The following is a 14,424-nucleotide window of genomic DNA, read 5'->3' as shown; positions in this document are numbered from 1 at the left end:
AGTGGGAAATGGGAGGGTGGGATGAATTGGGAGATTGGGATTAACATACATACACTATTGATACTTTGTATAAAATAGATAACAAATGAGAACCTACTGTATAGCACAGGGAACTCTACTCAGTGCTCTGTGGTGACCTAAATGGGAAGGAAATCCAAAAAAGAGGGGATATATATATATATATACACACACACACGTATAGCTGATTCACTTTGCTGTACAGTAGAAACTAACACAACATTGTAAAGCAGCTATACTCCAGTAAAAATTAAAAAAGAAAAAATCTAAAACCTCTGGTTTTCTCTCCCCCACCCGATGCCACGCAGGGTACATTGTCACCAGATGCTCATGTGGCTATGCTTGTGGCTCCTGGGATGGCCAAGGGGAAAGCCACATGCCATCGGCACTGTCACTGCAATTCTGTAGGGTGGACCAGCCTTTGCCACCTAATCTAAGTAAAGGAGGTAGAGATCTCAGTCTGGGGATCATGTAAGCAATAAAAACATGGCCCCAACCAGAAAGCCTCCACCCCTCTTATTCAAATCATGACTTCTCAACTCAAGTCCCCTCTGCCTGTGACCCTCTGTTTCTCAAATAGTAAAGATAGCCTATGTGTCTCTCTGTGCTTGTGTTTTTGATGTTACTAGCCCCTCACCTGGGTCTTCTCTATCTATAGGATGTCTCCCCTACCCCAACTTCTCCAATGTGTTCTGGGATGGGGGAGCCTATGAAGAGTATCAGAAGAACTGAAATTAACATCCCACCCTCACCACCGTCATCTCATTCTTCAACAAACATTGAGCAACCCTGCTCCAGGCTCTGTTCCCGGCACTAGAGATATAGAGAAGTAAACCACACACATTCCCTAAAGGTGCACACCGTTTAGAACATTCCTTAGACTTCACAAGTAGGCTTTGCCTCTGCTCCTGGGTAGTCTAGCTATCACTCCCCCAATCACCACACACTGTTTTAAAATATGGATTTTATTAATATTTAGTATGTCAAGGTCAGTATCCCAGGAGATGGCTGCCACTGAAGATGGTTTGTTATACTCATAGATCTCAAAATAAAGAGGCGTGCCATGCCATGCCATGGGAGGTCACACAGGGAAGCACTTGGGTCATTCAGGAGGCACAGGGAGTGGGAGGGGGATGGGCAAGAGCCTTTATTGTGGTTTCCATGGGGAGGAACAGGTGAGGCAGAGTAAACAGGTGTGGGACTAACTAGTCTGAGTAGCTTCAGCAGCTCAGAGGCACGGGGGCCGTCCTAATTATCTGCTACCTGACCTTGTGATGATTATGGCAGGTGGATAGTGGGGTCTCCTGAGTGTGGGACCCCAATAAAGGAGGTAAATGAGGTTATGGGCTCAATTGTTTGCTTTGAATATGAACTCAGAGGAGAGTTGTTTGCTATCTCTAGAATTTAGCTAACCTGGGGAAGGGCAGTCCCTCCTGGGTCAGCAAGTCCCCAAGAGGTCAAAGCATCAGGAAATAAAAGGCATGGTTAATACACACACTTTTTACAGGTGGTCTGTTTTCCTGCCATTCCCTCTAGGAAAGGGTCCTGACATGTAACTCCTTTTTAGACTACTGCAATGCTCCAGCCTGAGAATTCCTATATAATGCCTCAGATCCTTCCTAATGTGCTAGAATTTCTATGTCACAAGCTCAGGGAGACATTCGTCATATTGTGAGCAATTTTTGCAGTACAAGCAGTGGGCAGCTGGGCAAAATGTAGGTACCAGCTGAATCCCAGATCCTCTGAGCAGAGTTCAGCGCTTAAGTCTCACTCACTCTCAGGTTCAGACTGTCTGAGCGCACTCACTGTGCAATTCCCCTTCCGTGGGATTTGAGCAATTTGTCCGTTAGTTATGGATGTGGAGTTGGGCCCTCTTCTGATATCAGAAGAGAACCCCTGAGTTATATTAGTCTATGGATCAGTGCTGTGAAACACTCAGGAAGAGAGCAGGAAAAGTCTTTTGTCTTTGGAGAAGCCAAATCAGAGAGAAAGTGGCAGGTGCTAAAGGCGGCTGCTGATTCTCCCTATAGCTTTCTGGGGTCTCCAGGGCCAGTCCCCGAAGCAGGGCCTCTCTAGAGAATCATGAGGCAAGAGTGGGACATCAACTGACAATGTTCACAGCTTCCCCAAACCATAGGGAGAAATCTTCACTCTACTGCTCTGGGATCCAGCAGAAATGAGCCTGTCTCTGACTCTAACATGCGGTGACCACCCAGCCCCCACCCCCTTGAAATCTGCAAGGATTTGTCCCTGGCTGACTGGTTCTCAACGTCTCTGGTAAGCAAGATAAATCATCCAGTGTTATAGAATCATATAGCCCAGCACAGTCCTCACCAATTCTACACTAGACACTTAATACACGACTGCTAGTTACTGGATGTATGGGCAAAAAGACAAAGATAAAATCGGGACCAATATCCAGTGTTCCTATTCTCTTCCACATGGGTCCAGAACGGAATACTCTCACAGTTCTGGGTTTGCTTTTTCTCCAATCGGGAATGGCTTAACACCATTTAATGTGTAACGATTCAGATCATAGTTCATTGACTAGGTACCATCTTTCCCTTCCTCAGAAGAACCAGGAAGTATGATTGGTGTTGAGATATTCATTCTAACGGTAGGGTGGTAACACCAATGGAGCAGACGTGGTGTGGGATCAAAGTCAGATTTTATGTGCTGCTCCCTTCTCTCCTCCTTACCTGTAGCCCCACTATAACCATTACAGCAAAGCTCTTGATCCTCACACTTTTTTCCTTTGAAGTTTGTTACTCTTTTAGACAAGAGTTGGCTTACGTATGTTGAAGATGTCTTTGAAAAATATACATTTAAGACAAATATCTTAAATACTCTATACTACTGGCCTTATCAAGTAGCCCAACACAAAATTCTCTTTATTCATGATACTGTGTAAGCCAGAACATACTAATTTTTCCTGAACTTTTGCCTTTGGAAGAGAAAAATGGTAGTAATATTCTACAAGGAAAAAACCCTGCAAACAAGGATGATAACGGCTTTAATTTTACTACCCAAATTTTTAAAATATCATGATCACAAAGAGAATAGGAAAATTTTCAGAAATCTATACATTATTCAGTGATCTTTGATAATTTATTATTCATGAGATGAGATTGGGGAGGTAGAACATTCAAGACAGGAAACAGAAAAAATTATAGAAAAAGAAAATTAAAGTCAAAAATGTGTGTGCACGCTTGTGTACATTTAGTTCTCTATAATTTTTATTTAAATGCTGAATACACTCCATATAAGCCTCACATGTTGCTCTTTGGATACCTAGAATAACATAATTCACACTCTTTTTTTTAACCAATAAATTTTATTTTTTAGAGCACTTTTATGTTCATAGCAAAATTAGGAAGAAATTACAGAGTTCCCATATACCCCCTGTCCTCACACACATTAAATCCTCTTCTATTGACATCCCTTCACCACACTGGCACATTTGTTACAATCAATGAACCTGCATTGACGTATTATCACTCAAAGTTCATAGTCTACGTTATTGATGTTGTAGTCGATGAGTTTTGAAAAATGTAAAATGACATGTATCCAGGATTGTAGTATACAGAATAGTTTCACTGCTCTAAAAATCCCCTGTGCTCTGCCTATTTATCCCTCCCTCACCCAACCCTTGGGAACCACTGATCTTTTTACCGTCTCTATAGTTTTGCCTTTTACAGAATGTCATATAGTTGGAATCATACAGTATGTTGCCTTTCTATATTGGCTTCTTTTGCTTAGTAATAGGCACTTAAGGTTTCTCCATGTCTTTTCATGGCTTCATAACTCGCTGCTTTTCAGCACTAATTAATATTCCATTGTCTGGATGTACCACAGTTTATTTATCCAACATCTTGGAACATCTTGGTTGCTTCCAAGTTTTGGAAATTATAAATAAAACTACTATAAACGTCCATGTGCGGGTTTTTAAATGTACATATATTTTCAGCTCCTCTGGATAAGTACCAAGGAGCATAATTGCTGGGTAGTAAGGTAAAGTATATTTAATTTTGTAAGAAACCACGAAACTGTCTTCCAAAGTAGCTGTACTACTTTGCATTCCCATCGACAACGAATGAGAGCTCCTGTTGCTCCACATCCTCACCGGCATTTGGTGTTGTCAGTGTTACAGAATTTGGCCTTTCTAATAGATGTGTAGTGATATCTCATTGTTGTTTTAATTGTCAATGCCTTAATGACATGTGATGTGGAACATCTTTTCATATGCTTCCTTGCCATCTGTATATCTTCTTTGGTGAGGTGTCTGTTTGTGGCTTTGGCTCCCTTTTTTTTTTTTTTTTTTGCGGTACACGGGCCTCTCTCTGTTGTGGCCGCTCCCGCTGCGGAGCACAGGCTCCGGACGCACAGGCTCAGCGGCCATGGCTCACGGGCCCAGCCGCTCCGCGGCATGTGGGATCTTCCCAGACCGGGGCACAAACCCGTGTCCCCTGCATCGGCAGGTGGACTCTTAACAACTGCGCCACCAGGGAAGCCCTTTGGCTCCCTTTTTAATTGGATTGTTCACTTTCTTATTGTTGAGTTTTTAGGGTTTTTTGGTATATTTTGGATAATAATCCTTTATCAAATATATATTTTGCAAATATTTTCTCCCAGCCTGTGGTTTGTCTTCTCATTCTCTTGACATCATCTTTCACAGAGCAGAAGTTTTTAATTTTAATTAAATCCAGCTTAATAATTATTTATTTCATGGACTGGGTCTTTGGTGTTTTATCTAAAAAGTCATCACCATACCCAAGGTCATTCAGGTTTTCTCCCATGTTGTCTTTTAGGAATTTTATAGGGTTGCATCTTACATTTAGGTCTGTGATCCATTTTGAGTTAAATTTTGTGAAAAGTGTAAAGACTGTGTCTAGATTTATTATTTTGCATGTGGATGTCCAGTTATCCCACAGTTTGTTGAAAATATTTTTTCTCCAATGTATTGTCTTTACTCCTTTGTCAAAAATCAGTTAACTATATTTATGTGGGTCTATTTGGAGGGTCTCTATTCTGTTCTATTGACCTATTTTCCTATTCTTTTGCAAATACCACACTGTCTTGATTACTACAGCTTTATGGTAAGTATTGAACTGAGTGGTGTCAGTCCTCTGGCTTTGTTCTCCTTCAATATTAATTTGGCTATTCTGGGCCTTTTGCATCTCCATATAAACTTTAAAATCAGTTCATTGATATTCACAAAACTACTTGCTGATATTTTGATTGGGATTGTGTTAAATCTATAGATCAAGTTGATAACTCTCACCTTAACAATATTGAGTCTTCCTATTCATGAATGTGGAATATCTCTCCATTTAGTTAGTTTTTCTTTAATATCTTTCATCAGTTTTTCAGTTTTCCTTATATAAATCTTTGTTATGGACTGAACGTTTTATGTTCCCCCAAATTCATATGTTGAAACCCTACCCCTCAAAATGATGGTATTAGGAGGTAGGACTTTGATGAGGTAATTAGATGAGGTCATGAAGGTGAAACCCTCATGAATGGGATTAGAGCCCTTATAAGAGTCATAAAAAGAAAAACTTGCTTCCTATGTCTGCTTTCCACCATGTGAGGATACAAGGAGCAGTTGGCAGTCTATAACCTAGAAGATGGCTTTCATCAGAACCCAACCATTCTGGCACCCTGATGTTGGACTTCCAGCCTCCAAAACTATAAGTACTTAATATCTGTTATTTAGAAACTGCCCAGTCTATGGTAGTTTGTTATAGCAGCCCAAACAAACTATGACAATTCTTGTGCATATTTTGTTTATACCTAAGAATTTAAAATTTTTGTATGCTAATGTAAATAGCATTGGGTTTTTAATTTCAGTGCTGGTATATGGGAAAGTGACTGACTTTTGTATGTTAATTTTGTATCCTGCAACCTTGCTATAATCATTTATAAGTTCCAGGAATATTTTGTGGGCTCTTTCAGCTATTCTATGTAAATGATCATGTCATCTACAGACAAAAACAATTTTATTTCTTCTTTCCCAGTAGGTATACATTTTATTCCCTCTTCTTGTCTTATTTCATATGCTAGGACTTTCAGCACAATGTTGAAAAACCAGTGATGAGAGAGGACATCCTTACCTTGTTCCTGATTTTTGCAGGAAAGTTTTGCATTTCTCACCATTAAGTATGATGTTATCTGTAGATTTTTTTTGTAGATGTTCTTTATTAAGTTGAGGAAGCTCCCCTATATCCTAGTTTTGCTGAGAGTTTTTGTCATGAGAAGGTGTTAGATTTTGTCAAATAATTTTTTCTGAAGCTAATGATCTGATCATGTGATTTTTCTTCTTTAGCTTGTTGATTTTAGTTGATTTTTGAGTCTTGAACTACTTTGCATACCTGAAATAAATCCCAGTTGGTCGTAGTATGTAATTGTTTTTATACATTGTTAGATTTGATTTGCTAATATTTTGTTGAGGATTTTTGCCCCACCCTCTTTTTACACTAGAACAGTGGTTCTCAACTTGGAATTTGGAAATATCTGGAGACCTTTTTGGTTGTCACAACTTGTGGAGAAAGGATGATATTGGCATCTAGTTAGTGTAGGCCACAGATGCTGGGAAACACCCTGCAATGCACAGGAGAGGCCCCACAACAATTATCCCACACAAATGTCAGCAGTGCCAAGAATAAGAAACCCTGTGCTAGAACGTGTGCTTCTATTATCAGGTACATGGACCTATTTCTCACTCAAAGGGAACACTGAAGATGGGTCTTAGCAAAAGTGAAAAATACTAATCTTCTAGATACCCCTACTTTAAGCTAAAATATATGTATGTCCACTCCCTAATTCTCAAGAGGGCTGCTTGTAACCTAGATCAATGCATAATAGTAACAGAGGATCTCAGCTTTCTCAATAGCTGATCTTAACACTTCTTCCTCTCATACTAGCAATTAAAACCACATTTCTCACACAGGCTCAAACTGACCAATGATAAGTATCTGGAAGATACTTTAAATGACAGGTTTCTGTTCTACAGAAACCATAAAAATGACCTTAAGAGACAAAAAGATTTCAGCTACCAGTGTATCATGTGTTTGAGATCCACATGCCATCTGTTTCCATTTACTTGTGTGCTCTCTGAGTTTCAAAAGCCAGAGCTTCTGCACATTTGTGCAGTAGAAACATAATGTGGACCATTTTGGAAGACATTGGTAATCTAGTAAGCCATCATCAGTCACTTGTCTTCAGCATCTCATACACTAATTTTGAGGTATTAAGTGTTATTTTAGTTAGATAAATTTTCTCTTACTTAAGTGAGAGGGATCATTATTTTTCTTTTTGTCAAATCCCATATAGATGAAATGTCAAACCACATGATCTATAAGGCAAAAATTATGTTAGTATTAAGACTTGGACCTAAGCCCTTAGTGAATGGAGTGAAGATAGAAGAGAAGAGGACTGATTATGAATAGAAACTCCTTTAAGGCCCTAAATAGACTGAAAAGACAACAAGGAAACAGTTCTTTGACTCCACAGTGACAGTACTTGTCCGAGCAATAATCACTGTTTGGATAGTTTGTGATGTAATTTGAGAGATTCTAAGAAAGCTCCTTTTCTTCAAATGTCCTTTCTGCTTCAAATACTATCACGTGATTGATTTGAGGAGTGAAGGTGATGAGAAATCTTTGAGCTTTCTAGTTAAAAACACACACCCACAGCATTGGTCCCACTTTGAGCCTTACCAACCAGCGTCATTTGTATAATGGGAGGGACAGTAGAAACTAAGGTAGGAAAATTACCAAGGCAAAGTTTACACCATTTACTTTGGAGTCAGTCCTAGAGCTCAGCCTTGGAGGGGGAAGGAGAAGGGAGAAAACAAAGAGTTGCCTCTGCTAGTCAGATCTACCTGGGAAAGGACACCAGAGCTCAGGGCTAAGTGGTAGAAATGGTAAGGGTGTGAGGATGTGTTTGTGGAGGTGTCAGGAGAGAAGGGCTGAGAAGGGAAGGATGAGAAGCTGAAGACTGCCTGAGATGGATGTGATTAGATGAAAAATGGTAGGTTTCCTCCCACTACAGTCTGAGGGTTGGTTTGCAAGAAAAACCATTAGAGCGAGGCTGTTTCATTAATTATGGAAAACCCTGAGAGAAAAAATTTGTGAAGCCCTCACTGGCATATGGTTGGCAGGATTAGGACAGACAAGCCACAGGGTTCACAAGGGAGAGGCTCAGTGTACCATTTAATTATATGCTTATCTTATATAAGCACCTAACACAAGAGATTTATGGTAAATAAGCATAGGTTGTGTGGGTCACTCGCGGCATCTAGTTCTGAGTAACCCGCTAATTGTTATTGATTGTGTAAAATTTCACACACCTTGGTAAACTACATTGGGTGTGGCCTCCTCTAAATAGAATCACTATCCTTTAGAGCCCTTAAGTCCTAATATTCATAATAATAGCTATTTTAATTGTATAAAACACACACATATAATTTATGAAGACATTAAAAGGATTTTCTGATATAACATTTTTTGAGTTGTTTAATCAATACATTTTTGCTCTCAGTAATAATAGCTAGTTCTTAGTTTTCCCATAGTTTCCCCAGCCATTGAATTAATGGAGTCATTTCTTAGATTTGAGTCTGAAAGCTGACTTCTTTGAATCCCTACGGAGAAAATAACGTTTAAGATATGGGTTTTCGGGCTTCCCTGGTGGCGCAGTGGTTGAGAGTCCCCCTGCCGATGCAGGGGACACGGGTTCATGCACCGGTCTGGGAAGATCCCACATGCCGCGGAGCGGCTGGGCCCGTGAGCCATGGCCGCTGAGCCTGCGCGTCCGGAGCCTGTGCTCCGCAACGGGAGAGGCCACAGCAGTGAGAGGCCCGCGTACCAAAAAAAAAAAAGTCAGGGAGACATCAATATGATTTCAAAATAATGCAGTAAATGCTGGGTGGAAGGGGTGCCCCAGGTACAATGGCGGCCCCATTAGCAACATCTAACGCAGCTTGATTTAACCACCTGAAAGATGTTGTGAAGATGAGAAACAATTTAAGTAAAGTGACTGGTATAAAGCCTCTCACATAGTAGGTAGGCTCTCAATTAGCAGGAACACTATTTTCTCATCAATTGTGTGGACCTGGGGGGACATGGGCCCAGGTCTCAGATGATGATTGAAGGTGGAACTTATGCTTCCACTTTCAGTGCCTCTATTACTCTTTTAAAATGTTTTTCAAAATATTTGTAAAAGATTTTCCATTTATTGATGAAAACTTAGACTGTGCCTCTTGTTTCAAAAAAATGAGAGCCTTTGCCTCTTCTTGGACATTTTGGTTTTTTTTTTTTTTTCTTGCCATGAGATTATAGACAGGCAAATGAGAAGAAACCACCATTTGCCTTAGTGACCTAGAACTAACCATTTTCCTTTGTGTTTTTTCTTATGTTTCTCTGCTCAGAATCACTACCCAAAACTGCTCTATAGCCAATGTGAGGATTAAAAAGTGAACACCTAAATGGTAAGAAAAAGCATGAACATGAGATAGTTGCATAATCTATGCCTGTCTCCTCATCTGTAAAATGGGCATAATAATAATACACACCTCATAAGGATACTGAAAGAGTTAAATAGATACTATATATAAAACATTACATAAATATTAGCTTTCATTGTCTATGTAATCAAATACATTTAAAATGTAATTTTCCAAAGTACTAATTTAGGACCTCGTATATATTAAATGCTCTAGAGTATTATTTATCTTGCCAAAGGTATCATTTCTTCTCTGCTATTGACATTAATCTTTTCTTTCTTGTCTGCACCAAATCATCACTTTTTCTACTACAAACAGTAGTGAATCTGGCAGAATAAGGCCTTCATCAAAAGCAAGGAGACCAAACAAGGAGATGAGGAACTGTACCAGGGATCTGTCCATTTATCATTCTGGAAAAGATAAAGAAGACATTTCTGAAGCATTAACTTATGAGCCTAGAATTCTAAATTACATCATCTATAAATCTAAGTTCCTCTTAAGTGATACTTATACCTGAGTTTGAGAGCTGAAGAATAATGATGTTTATCTGCTAGGGCTCTGTGGATGGCAGAGATCCCAGAATTAACATTGATAATCAAGACTGCTGAAGAAGCACTGACCACTCTAAATCAATTCCAGGTGTTTTATCTGGTGATAATCTCTGTCTTATAATTCAAACAAGCAATGAGAGTGCCATCGATGGGTAATTCTCTGGTCATAATTTGTTTTGCTGGCTTTGGGTGGTTTTAAGGGGGTGGGGGGCGGTATTTCTTTTTCTCCCCTCAGGAAAAGCAATTGTGATTAGCAGGAGTGACTACAGAATGGAAAAATACATGCCTTGATGATAGGCTTCTGGCCTCTAGTAATTAAAAGCAAATTAAAAATAACATTTTCATTTATCAGATTGACCAAGATGAAAAGAATAAGATTATCTGGTGTTAATGTGGATGTGTAAGGAAATAGGAACTCTCACATACTGCTATTAGGAGTAGAACTGATTTTGCTGTTTCCAGAATAACAATTTGGCAATTTTAAAAAGTTCTTTAAAAGGGAAATATTCTTTAAACCAGGAGTCTCATTTCTAGAAATTTCTCCTGAGGAAACAATTGGACAAGAGCCCCCCAAAATATGACATCGTTCTGTAACACTATCTAAAATAGTGGAAAATATAAACCTAAATAGCCATTAATAGATTAGTTAAATGAATTAAAACCATACAAAAATGGAATACCACACAGAAACTAAAAATAAAGATCAACATTAAATTGTTTAAAAACCAACCTGGGTGTCTCTGGGTGATGAAATTTGGGGTGATTATAGATTCGTTTTCTTTATCCATTTTTGAAATTTTCTAGCAATCAACTGTGATCAATCATTGATCTAACCCCTGAAAGAGTCGTTGTGAGGAGGAGAAACAATTTAAGTCAGGTGACTGGTATAAAGCCTCCCTCATGATAGGCTCTCAATTAACAGGAGCTATTATTATCTTCTCATCAATTAGGTGGACTTGTGGGCACACAGGCCCAGGTCTCAAGAGATGACTGAAGATGGAAATTATGCTTCCACTTTCAGTGCCTCTATTTCTCTTTTAGAACAGTTTTCAAAATATTTGTAGAAGATATTCCATTTATTGATGAAAACTTAAATGGCCTTAAATGTGACTCTTGTTTCAAAGGAAATGAGAGCTTCTGCCTTTTCTTGAACTTTCTTTTTCTACAATGGGCTTATAGACAGGCAAATAAGAGGAAACTACCAAATGGTAGTTTAGTGACCTAGAGCTAACCATTTTCCTTTGTGTTTTTTCTTATGTTTCTCTGCTCAGAATCACTATCAAAAAGTCCTCTATAGCCAATGTGAGGATTACAAAGCAAACATCTAAATGTTAGGAAAAAGTATGGTATTTGAAACTTATTTCCCTTCATCTTAGAATGTTTATTAAGAAAGTTAAGAAACCACAAGTTTCTATGTGATGTGTGAATCACATTCTAGAAACGTATAATCTTTCGATAAAAATGGATTCTAGTGATATTTAACAAGGCCGATAGGTCACAGGACACCAATTTCCTGAGCTGAGCTTATTCAATAATGTGAAGGCAAATTAAACAGGAGTATTATCTTGGTAGTCATTAGGAATCATTACGAAGGGTTGACTCTGTCTCTTGATTACTTAAGGTTTCAAAGAATTGGATTCCTCCCTACGTTGCTGACTCTTTCCTTCTTTGATTCTGTTACCTCCCTTTCTCCCAGCTCCTTCTAGCCTCCTGCTAACCTGTCTTGCACTTGAGCCTGCTTCCTTCTCTGCGATTCACATGCACAGGCTTCAGATAAGGACTGCAGTGGGAGTTAACCATCAGTCGTTCTTCTCACGTGCAGCAGTCTCAGGCCTTCTCTCTGGAGTCTAAAAATAGTCTACTATTGATATTTTCTTTCTATATAAGTAAAATTTTGATCATTAAAAAAAGAACTACAGTCAAGCAAAAAAAGTGAAAATGAAAAGCATCTGTAATCTACTCACCCAGAAAACCACTGTTATAGTTCAGAACGTATCTTTCCAGTGTTTCGCTATGCGTCCAAAAGAATTTTTTTACAAAAATTGGATCATAGTCTTATACAGTTTTCTAACCCGATTGCCTTTTCCCTTAATCATTATACAAATCTCTCCATGTCATCCAAAATTCTAGGACACCTTTTTCCATTTCAATTTAACAAACATTTCTTTAAAACCATATACAACCCTGTGTTACCTGATAGGGCCCAGAGGCGAATCAGACAAAGACAGCTTTGCTTGCAAACACAAAATAAGCACAAACCAGGTGAGTGTAGGGAGGGGGTGGACAGGGTGTTGTAGAAATAAATGCCAGGAGATTAAAGTTTGACCAGAGGCTGGGGAAGGGTTCCTGAAAAAGTGCCTGTACCTCATAATCTGAATGCAGGTGTTCCAGTGTATAGATGGACCTATAGACTATCCGCTCATATTTGAGGCCTCTTCACCTGGCTAGGTCTACCAGGTATTCATATCTATCTTAAAATTATGCTTCATAAGTCCTGTTAGCCATCTGTGTGTAGATAGTCTTGCTTCTTTGCCTCTGTCAATCAAGAGGGTATATGCTTATCTAACAGGTGTCTTCTAGGCCACCAGCCTATGATTAAAAAAGGAATAACACAGAAAAAAAAGTAACTGAGGATTTCTTCAGTCTGGCCTTAACTTCAGAACTGCCTGCTGAATGCACTGCAGGCACACTGCCTAGGTTCAAACTCCAGCTCTACAAGAGGCACTGGGGAAAGTTTCTTTTCCTCTCTAGGCTTCTTTCCTCACCGGTAAAATGGGGGTAATTATTGCACTTCATAAATATGTCATGGGGATCAAGTTAGAAAATTCATGTGATGTCTGGCTTAAATTTAGCATTATTGTTACTATTATTATTAATTCATTCATTTAGCTGAAATGGCAGGAAGAGAGAGGAATGGAAGCCTGGTAACTCATAAATTCTACAAATTCCTAAGTAACTCCAGATTGCTCCTAGTATTGCTAGATCATGGTACCACCGACGCCACCACCTGACAGGCATGGGGCCACTTTCCTGCCAGAATCCAGACCATTTCACTACCTGAAGTTTTTCCATCTGACAAGGAACACTCAAGATAAAAGCAACAAATATTCTTGACATTAAGGAAGCCCCAGAATCCCTTCCCAAACCAATTCTTTCACTATATATCCTGTTTGTCCCCTCCCTCTTCTTCCAAAAGAATCCAGACCCACGATCTCTTTTTTCCATTTCTGCTGTGTTGGGGGAGGGGGGTGGGCATCCTGTTTGCATCATATATTTTCTCTGACAAAGTTGAGAAGTCTAATGTCCCTGCTCTTTTCTGTCTACTAAATATCCACCTTTGATTTTATATTTAGAGAAAGGATGGAATGAGGGAAAGAGTGATTTGGAATATTCAATTCAGGATAACATTCTGGATATGAAATTATATAGGAAGTCCCCAATCCAATATTTGAGTTGACAAATCTCTTACCTCTTTAAAAGGGAAAGAATATATTTCTAACTGTAATCATTGGAGTAAATGTTTTTCTGCTTCGATATGGAGACTTGGGAAAGCAGAAGAGTAGTTTTTAAAGGGAGTATTTTCTTGAGCAGTGGACAGCATATGGGACTTAGAGTGTGGAGAGCAGTCTCCTGATTACTGGCTGTGTGACCATTTTTGAGGCTAGGATCCCGATTTCTGCGTCTTGGAGACTTGATCATCAAAAATGATCTCAAAATGCATCAGATAATACCTGCCAATATCATAGAAACATCGTGAGGCTCACATAATATTTGTAAAAGTCACTTACAAATGTTGAAAGTTTTGCAAAAGTTAATTATTATTTTTTAAATGAGCTGCCTCTTTCTTAGGTATAACATCTTAAGAAGTCCATGGAGGAGATGTTATAAGTGTTGGGGAGGGAAAACGTTTTCCTCTACCCTATCTGGGTTCTTCTGGCTGGTCTAAGAATTAAATCGACATGAGACAGATTAACAGGAAAATATCAAATTGAGTTATGTACGTACAGGGGCCTTATAAGAAAAATGAGACCCTGGGACAAGTTAGGCAATTGAGGCTTAATATGCCATCTGAGAGAAGAAGGGGGTAGGGTACTGGGGCTTCAAAGGCGAGGAAGGAAATTCACACGGGGATGGAAAAACAAATGTTTGGTAACAAATGTTTGCTGGGCCCTGCAGAGACAATGGGACACAGGGAGGACTTTGGGTTCCAGGCTCTGCTGAGCTCCCCATACCACACGTAGCCCGAATTCTTTGTAGGTATCTCTGGGGATCGTGCTCCTCCTGGACCAGGCTCTTTGTCTAAATTCTTTTAGGTAGTTAAGGTGGGGGGGGGGTGTAAGAGAAAGAAGTTCT

Source organism: Monodon monoceros, unplaced genomic scaffold (genome assembly GCF_005190385.1).
Source record: "Monodon monoceros isolate NGI ecotype Baffin Bay Population unplaced genomic scaffold, NGI_Narwhal_1 Super_Scaffold_11, whole genome shotgun sequence".
NCBI lineage: Eukaryota > Metazoa > Chordata > Mammalia > Artiodactyla > Monodontidae > Monodon > Monodon monoceros.
This window is presented reverse-complemented; position numbering follows the sequence as displayed.